General features: G+C 43.4%; 2 protein-coding genes across 4 annotated transcripts in view; both read right to left on the reverse strand.

The window, feature by feature from the left end:
• The window catches only part of LOC142591036 (uncharacterized), a 256,522-nt gene that overhangs the window by 96,497 nt on the left and 145,155 nt on the right, over positions 1–14,870 (reverse strand). The window lies entirely within an intron of this gene.
• The window catches only part of LOC142591035 (uncharacterized), a 77,203-nt gene continuing 72,608 nt past the window's right edge, over positions 10,276–14,870 (reverse strand). The window contains exon 9 of the mRNA XM_075703409.1: positions 10,276–10,578. The gene's annotated coding sequence lies outside the window, so the exon portion shown is untranslated. The remainder of the gene's footprint in view (positions 10,579–14,870) is intronic.

Here is a 14,870-nt window from a genome sequence, read left to right on the forward strand (position 1 = left end):
CTTGCCTGTGGAATATTTGAAAAATATTTATGGCTTACTCGTAATATTTATAACAAGCAAATCCTACAACTTGCCAAAAGGTAGACAGGAAACTAACTAGCTTTGCCACCACCTGCTCAGCTTTGATTGACCATCAACAGGCAGCGTACGCTGCCACTTCAAATCGCACGTTACCTCTCGTCGGTCATCCCACTGATATACGGTGTTTGTAATTGTCTACTATAAAGTACCAAGATTAGTTTTTGACAAAAGCAAATATTTTAAAATATTTGCCTCACAAATTACAAGGCAGAGAACAATTTATGCGGGCAAATATATATATATATATATATATATATATATATATATATATATATATATATATATATATATATATATATATATATATATATTTGCCCAAACCAAATGGCAGGTAAAATACCGTGTCCTGGTTCAAAATACAAGTTTAGAGAGCGCACCATTTCTTTATAGAGCACCAATGCTAGCAACAGTGCCCCTGAAATTTAGTGGTGAAGTTTGTTTACGTCTCCACGTGGGGTAACTGCTCGTGTATCGTTAAAAATTTAATGTAAGGCGGAAGGTTTCACAATCAAAGGGTCAAAACGTTTTTAGACACACACTTCCACCTATGGGCAACACGCTATAACCTTGGACATGTAGAATACGCGGCCAAGAGCAAACGGAAAGTCGTATCATTTTACGTTTTTCGTGCTTTTCACCGTGAATACTGTGTGTTAAAAAAACTATTGCTAGATGAAATACAGCGGGATGAAACGCCCTCTTAGAGAGTCTAGCTTTTCGCCAGAACCGCATAGTGGACGATATTTAGTTGTTCTTCGTGAAAAGTGAATACAGACTTTGGAACAAAAGTCTCCTTTAGATTATGAATAAAATACTGAAACGCTGTCATCCGTAATAGCTCTCATAACATTACTTGGCGTAGGGACAATTCGGAGGAAGATGAGATCCATAAAGTTAAACCTTCTGTGGCATTGCCCTAGAACAATATATAACAAGCCCAGGAAAGAACATCTGCCTTCGGAGTACCAATATCGTAAAGATAAATAGCCAGTAAGGACAGATATATATATATATACATATATATATATATATATATATATATATATATATATATATATATATATATATATATATATATATATAAACAGGTCGCTGTGAATTGGATACCCTTGGGTGACCCTGGCGAAAAGCGATTCCGGGCTAAAGTTTAAGAAATGGTTTACCAACAAGGCGTAGTACCTTTGGTCCGAAAATGCACTAGAGGACGCTATCTTATACAGTCCTTAAGTAACCTATACTTTGGAAAATAAGTACCTACAGTTACCAAACCGTTTCTACGACATCCTGTAGCGCTGGAAGCAACCGAATTTCGAGAAGTGATGCAAAAAAGGCATTATAATTTACATAGCTACAAACGTGAAACAAATCGGCTTCAAACGTGTATCCTGAAAACACACCATTCACAACCTCCGTATACGAAGCCAAAATGCAATTGTTGACAAGACTGGTCCGTTGACATCTTGAGAGCAAATAGCGCACTTTCGCAAACTTTCAATGAACATGTCTTTGTCAATACGTTCTGTATATTTTGTGAAAACTTCGAGTAAACTGTTTTATGCACCGAGGTCATGGTCGTCTTCGCGCGATAGAATTTGAAGGTCCTAATGGAGGTCCACAGTGTAGCACCAAGACGACTGTTGTGCTCCCTTCAATGTAAAACAGTGACTGCGCATCCATAATTTGGAGGTAATTCGCGACTTTATGGCGGCTAGAAATACTTATTATGAATTTACAATTGGTGATGACTCGCATGCTATGACGTAATGCGTATAGAACATTCTGATCAATGTTGCTTCCTTTCAGTGGCACGCGTTGGTTTCTCCTCGGGCGCATTTGCTCCAAGAGAGCGTTGGCCAACGGCTAAGGTGCGGTGGCGACTATTTTCTTCAAACTCCTGAGTGGTATTAATATTTCGGCGATGCATGGAGACAGAAAGCTCACCGGACGAGGTATTGACACCTTGCATTAGGTGTGTGCTGTATAAGGGGCTACTTTTTCGTGCTTCCCTTTGGACACGCCGCGTAATCTAGTGGCAACGTAGTAATAGCTACGCAGTGCTAGTTATTCATCAAGCGGCCGTTATCGGCGAAAAACGGGGTAGATAGGAATTCGTATGTCAATTTCTATATACCCATTATGACAGCTTAGGAAATCCGATGAAGGGGAATGCCAATGAATGGGCGCCTAACATTATCACACACAAAGAGTGAAGCTGTCTGTTATAGCACATATCTGCTCAGAATGGCTGAAGCGATGACATATCTAGTTCCGGAAGCTAGCAGATTGGCCCCTGGTTATATAAAAGATGTTAGTATAAAAAAAAACATCCTGCAAATGGAGTGAAATTCGCCAAGAATTCTAATCACTTCCCGAGACTGTATGAAATTCTATGACACAAGTTAAGCTAACTTCAGTCTTTAACAAGACAACAGCATTGTCCATGTATACCAGAATTTCGCCTTTACAAATACCGGCATGAGTGCGTTGACAAGCGTCTTCCATTGCAGTTTTGTTTCAAAAGGCAAAATCAGTGTCAAAGTTAGTGATGCGTGCTAAACGTTTGGGAACACAGGATAAAATACTAGAAAGCAGATATCATACGTACTTTATTTATTCACAACGTATGAAACTGTGCAGGTTCTTTAGCCTTAGGGGCCACGCAAATTTCTACGTTAAAAAATTATACGAATTCAACGGCCAGTAAAAATCCCGGAAAGCAAAACATCTCGACGCGTATAGATGCACTGCCGGTATCGAGACGCTATACCACGGCAGATCAGTGAAGGTTATGGATGTATGTACCGAAAAGTAAGAATCATGGTGATTAAGTTTAGGAAGTCCCCATTTTGCAAATACGTGATAAGTTATAAGTCAGAATCAAGCCATAGTTCCTGTCTTTTAGGTTGGCATTGACCTTTTCAAACCGCAATTGTTACATAGAAATCATCGGTACAAAGCAAGGCAGCATCATCATCAGCCTGGTTACGCCCACTGCAGGGCAAAGGGCTCTCCAATAGTTCTCCAACCACCCCGGTCATGTACTAATTCTGGCCATGTTGTCCCTGCAAACTTCTTACTCTCATCCGCCCGCCTAACTTTCAACTGCCCCCTGCTACGCTTCCCTTCCCTTGGGATCCAGTCCGTAATCCTTAATTACCATTGGTTATCTTCCCTCCTCATTACATGTCTTGCCCATGCCCATTTCTTTTTCTTCATTTCAACTAAGATGTCATTAAATCGCGATTATTCCCTCACCCAATCTGCTCTTTTCTTAACCCTTAACGTTACAGCTATCATTCTTCTTTCCATAGCTCGTTGTGTCGCTCTATTTAAGCAGAACCCTTTTCGTAAGCCTCCAGGTTTCTGCTCCGTATGCGAGTAGTGGTAAGACACAGTTGTTATACGCTTTTCTCTTGAAGGATAATGGCAACCTGCTATTCATGATCTGAGAATGCCTGGCAAGCGCAACCCAGCCCATTCTTATTATTCTCATTATTTCAGTCTCATGATCCGCATCCGCAGTCACTCCCTGTCCTAAGTATATGCAATCCTTTACTACTTCCAGTGCCTCGCTACCAATCGTAAACTGCTGTTCTCTTCGGAGACTGTGAAACATTACTTTAGTTTCCTGCAGATAAATTTTTAGGCCCACACTTCTGCTTTGCCTCTCCAGGTCAGTGAGCATGCATTGCAGTTGGTCCCCTGAAATACTAAGGCAGGCAATATCATCAGCGAATCGCAAGTTACTAAGGTATACTCCATTAACTCTTATCCCCAATTCTTCCCAATCCAGGTCTCTCAATAACTCCTGTAATAAAAACGGCCATGGCTTAGCTTGGTTAAGCCTGGTGATTGCGAAGCAATAGTGACCGTAGCGCCCCTGGTGAGAGGAGCGGGAGTTAGGCCGCCGTTGGTGGCTACTGCATCGCCTCGCGACGGCGTGAGATGGGGCCCCGTTTTTAGACAGCTGGTGTGACGTCACACCGACCGTAGCGCCCCTGGTGAGAGGAGCGGGAGTTAGGCCGCGGCTGGTGGCTACCGCCTCGCCTCGCGACGGCGTGAGATGGGGCCCCGTTTTTACACAGCTGATGTGACGCCACTCTAGGTCACGTGGTGTGACGTCACGCAGCGAGGTCACGCTAAAGGTCAATGGTGCCTACCACCGCCTCGCCACGGAACGGGCTGAAGTGCGACCTAAAGTAGTGTTGCTTCGCAATAAAAACGCTGTGAATAGCATTGGAGAGATCGTATCTCCCTGCCTGACGCCTTTCTTTATTGGAATTTTGTTGCTTTCTTTATGGAGGACTACTGTGGCTGTGGAGCTGCTATAGATATCTTTCGGTATTTTTACATACGGCTTGTCTACACCGTGATTTCTTAATGCCTCGAGGACTGCTGAGTTTTCTACTGAATCAAACGTTTTTCGTAATCAATGAAAGCTATATATCAGGGTTGCTTATATGCTGCACATTTCTCTATCCCCAGATTGATAGTGTGAATATGCTCTATTGATGAGTAGCCTTTATGGAATCCTGCCCGGCTTTTTTCGTTGACGGAAGCTTAAGGTGTTGCTGATTCTATTTGCAATTACCTTAGTGAATACTTTTTAGGCAACAGACAGTAAGCTAATCGGTCTATAATTTGTGATGTCTTTGGCGTCCCATTTCTTATGGATTAGGATTACGTTAGCGTTCTTCCAAGATTTCTGTACGCTCAAAGTCATGAGGCATTGCGTATACAGGGCGGCCAGTTTTTCTAGAACAATCTTCCCACCATACTTCAACAAATATACTGTTACTTGATCCTCCCCAGCTGCCTTCCCCTTTGCATAACTCCCAAGGCTTTCTTTACTTCTTCTGGCGTTACTTCTAGAAATTCAAATTCCTCTAGACTATTATCTGTTCCATTGTCGGCGTGGGTGCCACTGGTGCTGCATAAATCTTACAGAACTCAGTGACTTGAATGATCTTACTCATACTAATAATGATATTGCCGGCTTTGTTTCTTAACGAATACATCTAATTCTTGCCTATTCCTACTTTCTTCTTCACTGCTTCTAGGCTTCCTCCGTTCCTGAGAGCATGTTCAATTGTATTCATACTATACTTCCTTATGTCAGCTGTCTTACGCTTTTGATTAACATGGAAAGTTCTGCCAGTTCTGTTCTAGCTGTAGGGTTAGAGAATTTTATACACTGGCGTTTCCTGATTAGGTCTTTCGTTTCCTGCGATAGCTTACTGGCATCCTGTTGAACGGAGTTACGCCCAACTTATATTGCACATTCCTTAACGAGGCCCATAAGATTCTCGTTCATATCTTCAACACTAAGGTCCTCTTCCTGAGCTTAGGCCGAATACTTGTTCTGTAGCTTCATCAGGAATTCCTCTATTTTCTCTTATACCGCTAACTCAATGATCGACTTCTTATGTACCAGTTTCTTGCGTTCCCTCCTCCAGTCTAGGCTAATTCGAGTTCTTACCATCCTATGGTCTCTGCAGCGCACCTTGCCGAGCACGTTCACATCTTGTATGATGCCAGAGATAACGCAGCGTATAAAGTCAATTTCATTTCTAGCTTCGCCATTCGGGCTCCTCCACGTCCACTTTCGCTTATCCCGCTTGCGGAGGAAGGTATTGATTATCCACATATCATTCTGTTCTGCAAACTCTGCCAATATCTCTCTCCTGCTATTCCTAGAACCTATGCCATATTCCCCGACTGACTTGTTTCCAGCTTGCTTCTTGCCTACCCTGGCTTTGAAGTCGCTCATCAGTATAGTGTATTTTGTTTTGACTTTATCCATTGCCGATACCACGTCTTCATTCCACGATTACAATCTTCCACGTCTTTGAAGCAAGGCAATTGACTATAAATTGCTCCCAACGAACGACAGCAATTGCAACCCGCCTTGTTCCATCCGTGTTTTGTGCAGAAAGCGCCACTACGTCTGTTCCGCGAGATACAAACTTCAAACAAGGAGATAGTGGCGAATAAACTACGAAGTGAGGTCGGGCTTTCTAGAAAAAAAAGCAACACTTGCTAGGGCAATTATTGTACACTTTTGTCAGATGAATGTAGCACGTTAGCACGTTTGCTTCGATGTGCTACAGCAGGGACTTAGGTTACTATTACACTGTAGCCTAGACGAGCCCACTTTGTGCGGTGAGACACGACACGGCAGAACGGGCTGCCCATAAGAAATGCGCCTGAGGCTCAAATTTGGCCGGCAGAGTCGAAAGGAGTAGTGCTTTTATTTTATGGCAGCAAAAAATTTTAAAAGTTTATTTTAAGATGTTACTGATATTTTCGTTTTTAATCTTTATACCAGTTCATTCGCAGTGTGGAAGGCCGAATACTTTGTTCAAAAGTTGTGTGAAGAGCATTGGGAATGTGGTGTCGTCCTTCCACACACCCTAACTTTAAAAAAATATTTTTGTATATTCTAATGAATTAACGCCGCTGTAATATTCTCGCAGATATTTTTATAGTAAGAAACAGCTGGGTCGATGTATTTAGAAAATGGTTCGGTCATAATGACACATAAAACACGCCATTCATGCAACCTACTTTATCACTTGCATCCTGGGCTGTTTTTCATACCAGGTTATCTCTGTACAAAGAGAAAGCCACCGCCTCTTCAAATATTCATCGCGAAATCAGCGTTTTTACTATAAATCTGAGAAAGACGATGCATTTTCTTGTGATAGGTTGGCGCATTCATGCTGAATTCTACTTTTTTCATGGCGTCGGGCGCTACGCAACGGCAACTCACGGATGCTTTCTTTTTGTTTGCCAAGACCCAACAAATTGTCGACAATAACAACGGAAGATCGGTTTGGGAAATGAGTTGCCCAATGTAAGCTTCGATAAAGTTCTGCCGTCATCGGAAAATGTATCTGGAATAAAGTTTTAGGCACTTTTTTAGCCTTTATGTTGAAAAGCATTGAAAACAACGGGTATTTAATATGAATCAGGTACCACAAAGAAAAAGATATGTATGAATATGAAGAAAATTAAGGCAGGATGCAATAACAAAGCGAAAATTAGTATTGTATTGCGCAAAAGCATTTCTCAATACTTTTCCGTTCAAAGCCTAACTTCTCCCATAGCAAAATATCAATGAAATAATAAACATGATTGCCACACTTTTCAAAATTTATTGTTACTGGTCGTTGCCATACAATACTGAAGCAGTGTTGAGCTGGTTGCTGGCACTCGCCCTAATGAGGTGCCAGATTATGCCCGAAGACAGGCGTATTATTTCTGGAGCAATTTCGTCATGCGCAGATCATACATATGGCTGCGCTCGTAAGCACTGGGAGTAAAAAAAAGAAGTAAAAGAAGAGCGCCGAAAAAAAGCGCTTGCCTGCTATCAATATCGTACCCCAACATTTCAATTCGACAGTCTAGCATGCTGCGATGCTGAAAAATGAAGAAGAATTCACTATTTTTCCTGTCACAGCTTCTTTATATTCACCTTCTTGTCTTTTCGTTCTGTGGCAGCAGGAATCTGCCCTATGCACTGCGTGCGACAAGCAGAATAAAGCTATTTTGTCTGCTTCTCAGTTGTCAAAAAAATTAAATAATCCCTCTGGTGAGTTTACCTGCCGATATACATGTAACATTATTAATAAAGTAACAAATAAAACAATGTGTAAATACAGGTTGCGGGCAACTCGGCAAGTTTTATTAAGTTCAATATAATAAACAAGCCTATTATCGAACTGTGCATAAGCATTGATGGTATTCTTCAGGTACCAATATGTAGGTTCATCATAATTGGCGCATCATCAGATCTATATCTACCATAAGAAATTGATGACGTGGTACCTTGATGAACCTACGAAGGGGTACGCAAGTGTTAGAGATAAGAAATGTAAGAGTCTATGTTCAAACAAAACTGCCCCCAGTCCTCAAGATCTAAGGCAGTAGTGTCAAGAGAAAAGGATGAATTTTAGAACGCCTCCCACAAGCTGAATAATATGTTTAGGTGGGAAAACAATCAAGACAGGTATTGCAAGTTACGTCAAGAACTCACGATATTTAAATGGTCAAAACCAAATACACACTCTTCCCTCCACCCCAACCCTCAGCGGCGGCAAAACTTAGGACAACCGGCACTGCCTCTACTGACCTCACTGTGTGGCCTCGTAACTGAAAATCTGGTGTTCAGTTATCTAAACCTTTCCTACTAGTGCACTGCACGGGTCCAGGCCAGACTCGCCCAGGCTCAATAAGTGGCCTAAGTCCGGCCTTACAACACGTGCGAACGTTATACCCTGCATCGTCCAAGGCATTCTGTGCCAAGCTTAATTGACACGTCGTCGTCTTGCATTCGTTGTCGCGATGCAGTCGTCACCGTCGTCGCAGTCGTTGTACTCGTCTTGATGCCGTCCTCGTCTTTGCGGTGTCGTCATTACAGCCTCGTCACGTAAATGTTGTCATGCTGTCATTATCACATCTTCGTCGTCGTACAGACGTCGTCACGCAACTGTTGTCACTTCAGAGCTTCGTAATAGCAAGCGGGTGACGCTGTCATCGTCAGGCCGTAGCCATCAGTCATACTTTTATCGCCACTCCGTTGTCTTCATGGTCATCGTCATGACATCGGCGACATGCGGTACTATTTTATCAAAGTCACTCCTTCGTCACTTCGTAGTAACGAAGCTGTGGTCTTTCACTCGTGAATGCGACGCAATCCACTTACGTTTTCGCCATACAGTCCTCATCACAAAATCATTTTCATGTCATTATTAACGAACCGTTGGAGTCGCACCATCATTTTTCTGTTTCATTAGTTCGTTCTTGTCTTATTGTCATCGCCGCGCCATTCTCGTAACGTCATTGTCGTCACGCTATCGTCGTCACACAGTTGTTGTCTTACAAATAATCGTCAAGTCATCGTAGTCATACGCTCCCGGCCATCTCATTATCCTAAGCTAACGACGCTACGCTGTCGTCGTGATACTACAGTCATCAACTCAAAGTGTTATTTTATTGTCTTCATGTCATCCTTGTCATACTGCATTCAGCTGCGAAAGTGTATGCTAAGGAATCCTGAGAGCTCTGAAGCATCAGAGAGGAGCCCAGTAGTTTTAGCAACAACACTTTAAAACATCTTTTACACTTATATTTCAAGACGGAAGCCGTACCTACCGACCACCTAAAGTGATTCGGCGAGCTCAAGACGGGCGGCAAGAACGCCTAGTCTTGTAAATATTGTAACCCCCTGTGATCGCTTTGTTATTATTAGCTTAGCCGTAATTAAATCAGTATAATCTAGGAGAAAATCGAACGTGAACATGAGTGAAAACATTTTTTTCAGTTCGCCAGAATTATTTTAATAGCAATGCGAGGTAATTGATTAGTATATTTCACGTACGTAACACATTGTATCGTATACCTGTGCTCATTTTAATGTCAAGCCGTGATAGCTGTGGAAACTGCCCAAGTAGCTAAGGCATTGAGCTCTGGTGTCACCCAAAATTGTTTTCAATCTTGAACACTATTTACAGAATCGCTACTTCATATAATAAGCTTCCCCATGTTATCATTAGGTTACATTCTATAACTTCGGTGTACATAATTGTTTTTCTGGTCTGCGACGTACTATTCCTTTAATGTTAGTCCTGGTAATGCGGCGCAGTGTCGGGTTGCAGGAACGGGTCAATCAGCTTCTTTGCGGGCAAATAAGTTCGGACCTTTGGCAGCTTCCGTGCAAGTATTGCCCGAATATTTTTAACATGAAAGTACAAGCCTCGAGAACATTTGATAAAACCTGGGCTATACACAATCATAATATTATCATTCTTTCATCAGTGATGAAGTATTTTTGTCGGGAACGAAAGCATTGATAGAAGTATACTCAGCCTTAGCTGCGTTGCTTTCTATTGAAGCGGTATTACATCTTTACCATCTCTGACACTGGGAACTTACAAAGCTGTCGAGTATTATTCCGCTTTTTCCGCCTGTAAGTATCTCATAGCAGCATTTCTTCGAGGGAGAACCAAATCACTAACCTTAGCAGCTGTAACCTTCAGTTCTTTCTCGCTTTTTCCTAGCGTTGCCATTCATTCGGAGCTGCTTACGCGGCTTGTGTTCCCGGCCAATTTGGTCTGCTATTGAACACAGTCCTACTCGTTCAGCATTCTTTGTACAAGCTGTTGGCTGAAATATCAGAATACGCGACGAATCACATCATATCCATAGCTAGCAGGCAGAGTAGTATTGCTATCTTGCTGTAAGTAGGCTGCGGGTACACTGACAAGGTTCTTTTATTTTCGAAAATTTGTTAGACACGGCGCTAAAGTGTTTCTTCCTCCTGCTGTGCTTTCTTGTTAAGTCTGTCTTCGGTATGATCGTATTGCTCGCACGGACCTTCAGTTTCCGTCAAATCGTACAAGTCTTCAGGGCAATACAAGGAGAGAGCCTCATAGCACTCAGTGTCATTGCTAACATTATTTCTGGATAATCCCCAAAGCAAGCACTTTAGCCGTCCTGAAAACAGCAGTAAACGATACTCATAAAAATGGGAAACTTCAATAGCAGCTAAGCGAGAGAATCAGGCCCACGACATAAACTGCGGAGAGGTTCTTATGGAGGGTTCATATGAAAACCAACTTCAGTCGCTGATTTACTCAGACCTGCGTGGTGTTTTAAATTAACACTGCTTACATTACCAAAAAATCCAGGATATATAAAAGCTAAAGCTGTGGCGCCAAACAAATATAAGAATATGATGTACTATAGCCTTTAATAAAAACTCGTATGAGGCGTAAAATGACAATACCCTAAAAATAGGTCTTTTTTAAACAAATTTCGCCCTGTAGCAGCAATGAAATAGAAGGAAAAACCACACAGTGCGTGTAGCCAAATTACTAAAAGCCGATTTTTCTCGGTACGTTGGTACACGGGCATTCTGAACATAACGAAAGCCGCTACACGGTGTCCTTACACGGTGCTTTTTTGCAGTGATAACACTGTTCGACATTGAAAATCATACGCCGAAGCAACTTCGATGTTGGGATATGGAGACTAAGTCCTGTATTTTGAAATGCATCTTTAACTCGATCCTAGACTACATCTAAATGATGTCTACAATGAACGGATCAAAGGAGCTCAACGCATTTCTTTCAGCCTGTTCTCGACAAGCGTCATTTAAATCATGTCCATCGTGGGCTTCAATTTCAGTTGCAGTTCGGAATACGAAGCTAAGACTCCAGAAACCAGCAATTACCAGTTTTTGGTAAATACAAGAACAGGAAAAAACAGCAGATATGTTATAACAACATGGGGTGGCACTGTGGTGTAACGCAGTTTTACCATAACCATCGCTACGAGCAAGGGGCGATTTTCTAGTGCCACACCTGATTTCAAAGCTACCGACGCTCTTATTCAATTGCAGCTCAATCTGTATCGTACTCCGGAAGGGACACGTTTGTTCAGTGATTCTTTTTCAAGTGGAGGCTATTTAACCAAGCGCTTAGTAATGCGCACCCAGTGATCGCAAAGATGACAGGCACTTGGGTAACTGAGTTTTTGTGGGAAAGACTTCAATCCCACTGCTTTGCTGCGTTTTTGCGCAATAAATTGGGTGCTACTGGCGGCGCCGACTCTAATGATGATGGGTAGTTGATGGGATTTGAACTTAGCGCAGTACAGATCCTCGAATTCAGCCCAGAGAGGCATCAACTGTTTATATCTACTCAAGTTTGTTTTCTTTCAATTCACAAATAACGTACTTCTAACACCGCCCAAGGCATTGAACGAATGCTGCTCTATTATTTATCTTATATTCAGTACCTTTTTCATTATGGCAGGCATTATGTTCAGCTGGTAGACATAAGTGGAAAATTACACCTTAGTTTTCGCACTCGTTTGAGAATACGGCAGTTTGCATTCGACAAAAAAAAACAAGCTTAGTCGCACTTAACATAAACATAAACACCGAAAACTTTATGGAACGTAGGCAATGGCAGCGTTTTGCGAATTACAGAATAAGCTTCTAATTTTATTTTTGTCCTTGCCACTGTGACATTGTATAAATTATATGTTGTTCTGAGCAGCATTTGTTGCAAAGGATTGATCACACATATGACAATACTACACCGTGACTTGTACATTTCAAACATATTTTAGAAAGCATGTTATAATAAACTTTCTAACGGTATCGTGGATCTTATGGGGTAGCCATAAAAATATATCAAGAAGTCTATATTAGTGTTACTTTGTAAGAGGTCAATATTTTGCTAGGGAGGGTCGCACTAGAAGCTTCCGCAGAGTTTTCTACAAAAAGATTCATGGATTCTTTGCTTCAGCCCTGTCAATTTGGGTGAATTGTTTTTGCAGATGTTGATAACGTTTTTGGAAATAGTATTCATTCTCACGAAGTGTTATTCACTTGATTAACTGTCTCAGAGCACTGGAGCAGTGTCCAAATAGCACTTCGTTGAGAGCTTCATAGCTTAGATTGCTTTGTGTTAGCGTTACACAGAGCTAGGCGAGACGCTACGAAATGTGGGAATGTTTTTGCTGACAATAACAAATGCTTGAAACCAGAGTTGCGACTTGCATTCTTGCAACATAGGGGGCGAGAGAGGGACACAGGGTCAACAAGGTTCTGATGCAGGTGTCATTTTCAATACATAACCAACACACCATTACAACTAGGTACAAGCCACCTTGAAGAAAATTTCTATTCTGTTTGTCGTATAAAATTGTTGATAGTGTCAGAAATATTGTGGGAATTTATAAGCTATTCTTTGTTCTCTGTACATGATCATCATCATGTGGGGTTCATATGGGGTTCTTCTTCATCATCGCTTGTGGAGCTGGCTCTCGAGTGTGATCCGTGCTGTGGGCGTGGTCGGTTCGCCCAGTCTTTGACGCGGAATAAACGTCGTGATAACTGCTGCGTCACAAGTGGTGGAGTGTGCTCTTCGGTCCTCCGTCCTCTGACTCCCCGCTCAACCTCCTGGAGCTTCTATCGGGTCGCCGATTGTGCCAGCTGTCCGCCAGCATGTCGCAGGACGAGCCAACAGGCACTTCTACTTCAACCATCTCGGCATCGGCTACCCCAGCCTCTCCGTATTGGGTTGTCAGTGGGCACCAGCGCGATCCCCTTCTGTTTGCTGGACTTCGCGGTGAAGACGTCGAGGATTTGCTGGACGACTATGACCGTGTGAGTTCAGCTAACCGTTGGGACGATGCGTCCAAGCTACGTCACGTCGCCTTTTATCTGACAGGAGTAGCGAAGGCTTGGTTTTTCAACCATGAGGTTGATTTCACGAACTGGGGCGCTTTCAAACAACAGCTCCGCCAAATCTTCGGCACACCGGCTGTTCGTTCTGCCCTCGCAAAAAAAGACGCTCGACACTCGCAAGCAACAACCCGGTGAATCTTATACGTCGTACATCGAGGATGTGCTTGCTCTTTGTCGACGCGTGAACACGGCCATGACCGAATCAGACATGGTTCGCCACATCATCAAAGGCATCGGAGCTATTGCTTTCAATGCTTTAGCCATCCAGAACCCTGTTACCGTCGCTGATATCATCGCTACTTGCCAGCGCCTTGACGAATTCGAATCAGTACGGTTGGAGCCAGACACCACTGCAAACACAACCGCCGACGACCCTACATTACGAGCAATGATACGTGCAATAATTCGAGAAGAGCTCCAGTATCTTGGCTTAGCCGCAGGGCCCACGCCTTCTCATACCTCCGATACCAATTTGCGAGATGTCATCAAGGAGGAATTGGCGTCCATGGCTGGTGCAGCGTACACGGACCCTCTAACCCCTAGGGCCCCATCAACGTGCGCACAAGTAGCCGCAGGTACTCCAGTCATCGTTCCACCGATGCCTCCTAAACCAACACCGGCCCACATCGCTTCCATGACTACCAGCGCACCTACCCAAGCCAACAATCCGCAGTGGCGTCCTCCTCGTCCCATCTGCTACTACTGCGGCTATCGTGGCCACATAGCACGTTTTTGCCGCAAGCGCCAGCAAGACGAGCTTCGCGGATATGACGTATACGAAGGCGATGACTTTTCGCCCGGAGCTACTTTCCAACGTCTAGGGAGCTTCCAAGACCAACGTCGTCCTTATGGTCCGCTGCGCGGACGCTCTCAATCGCCTACTGTAACATCCGAGACGGCTCAGACGCACCATGCTGCAAGACGCCGCTCGCCGTCACCCCTTCGCCGCTCTACGTCCCCACTGAGACCTGCTTCTCAATTCACCAAGCGTCGTCCGGAAAACTAAACTATGCAGCTTTTGGAGGAAAAGCTGCATCGAACGACAGGACAGAAATTCCTCCATCGCGTCCGTGCAATGTGATATTGGCTGTAGTAGAAAGTGTACAATTAGAAGCTTTAATAGACACTGGTGCTAGTGTTTCAGTCATCCACCGTGAATTGTGTTCGCGACTTCGGAAAGTTACGACCCCCTATGATGGACCTACGCTACTTGCTGCTCAAGGGGCCTCCATTCGACCTATCGCCATGTGCACTGCTCGTATTTCCATCGATGGACTTCTGCATTACGTACAATTTGCAGTGCTAAGTTCGTGTGCCCAGCAGCTCATATTGGGATGGGATTTTCTTTCTACGGCCTCCGCCTCCATCTGCTGTGGGCAACGCGTTCTCCACATGACCGACACGACCTATTCACTTCGTGCGAATTGACGCACCGCTTCACTTGCTTGCTGCAGAAGATACCGCGCTACCTCCTCGCCATCAAAGCATCGTTACCATCACGTCTGACATCATTGACTGCGGCGACGTG

Source organism: Dermacentor variabilis, chromosome 8 (genome assembly GCF_050947875.1).
Source record: "Dermacentor variabilis isolate Ectoservices chromosome 8, ASM5094787v1, whole genome shotgun sequence".
Taxonomy (NCBI): domain Eukaryota; kingdom Metazoa; phylum Arthropoda; class Arachnida; order Ixodida; family Ixodidae; genus Dermacentor; species Dermacentor variabilis.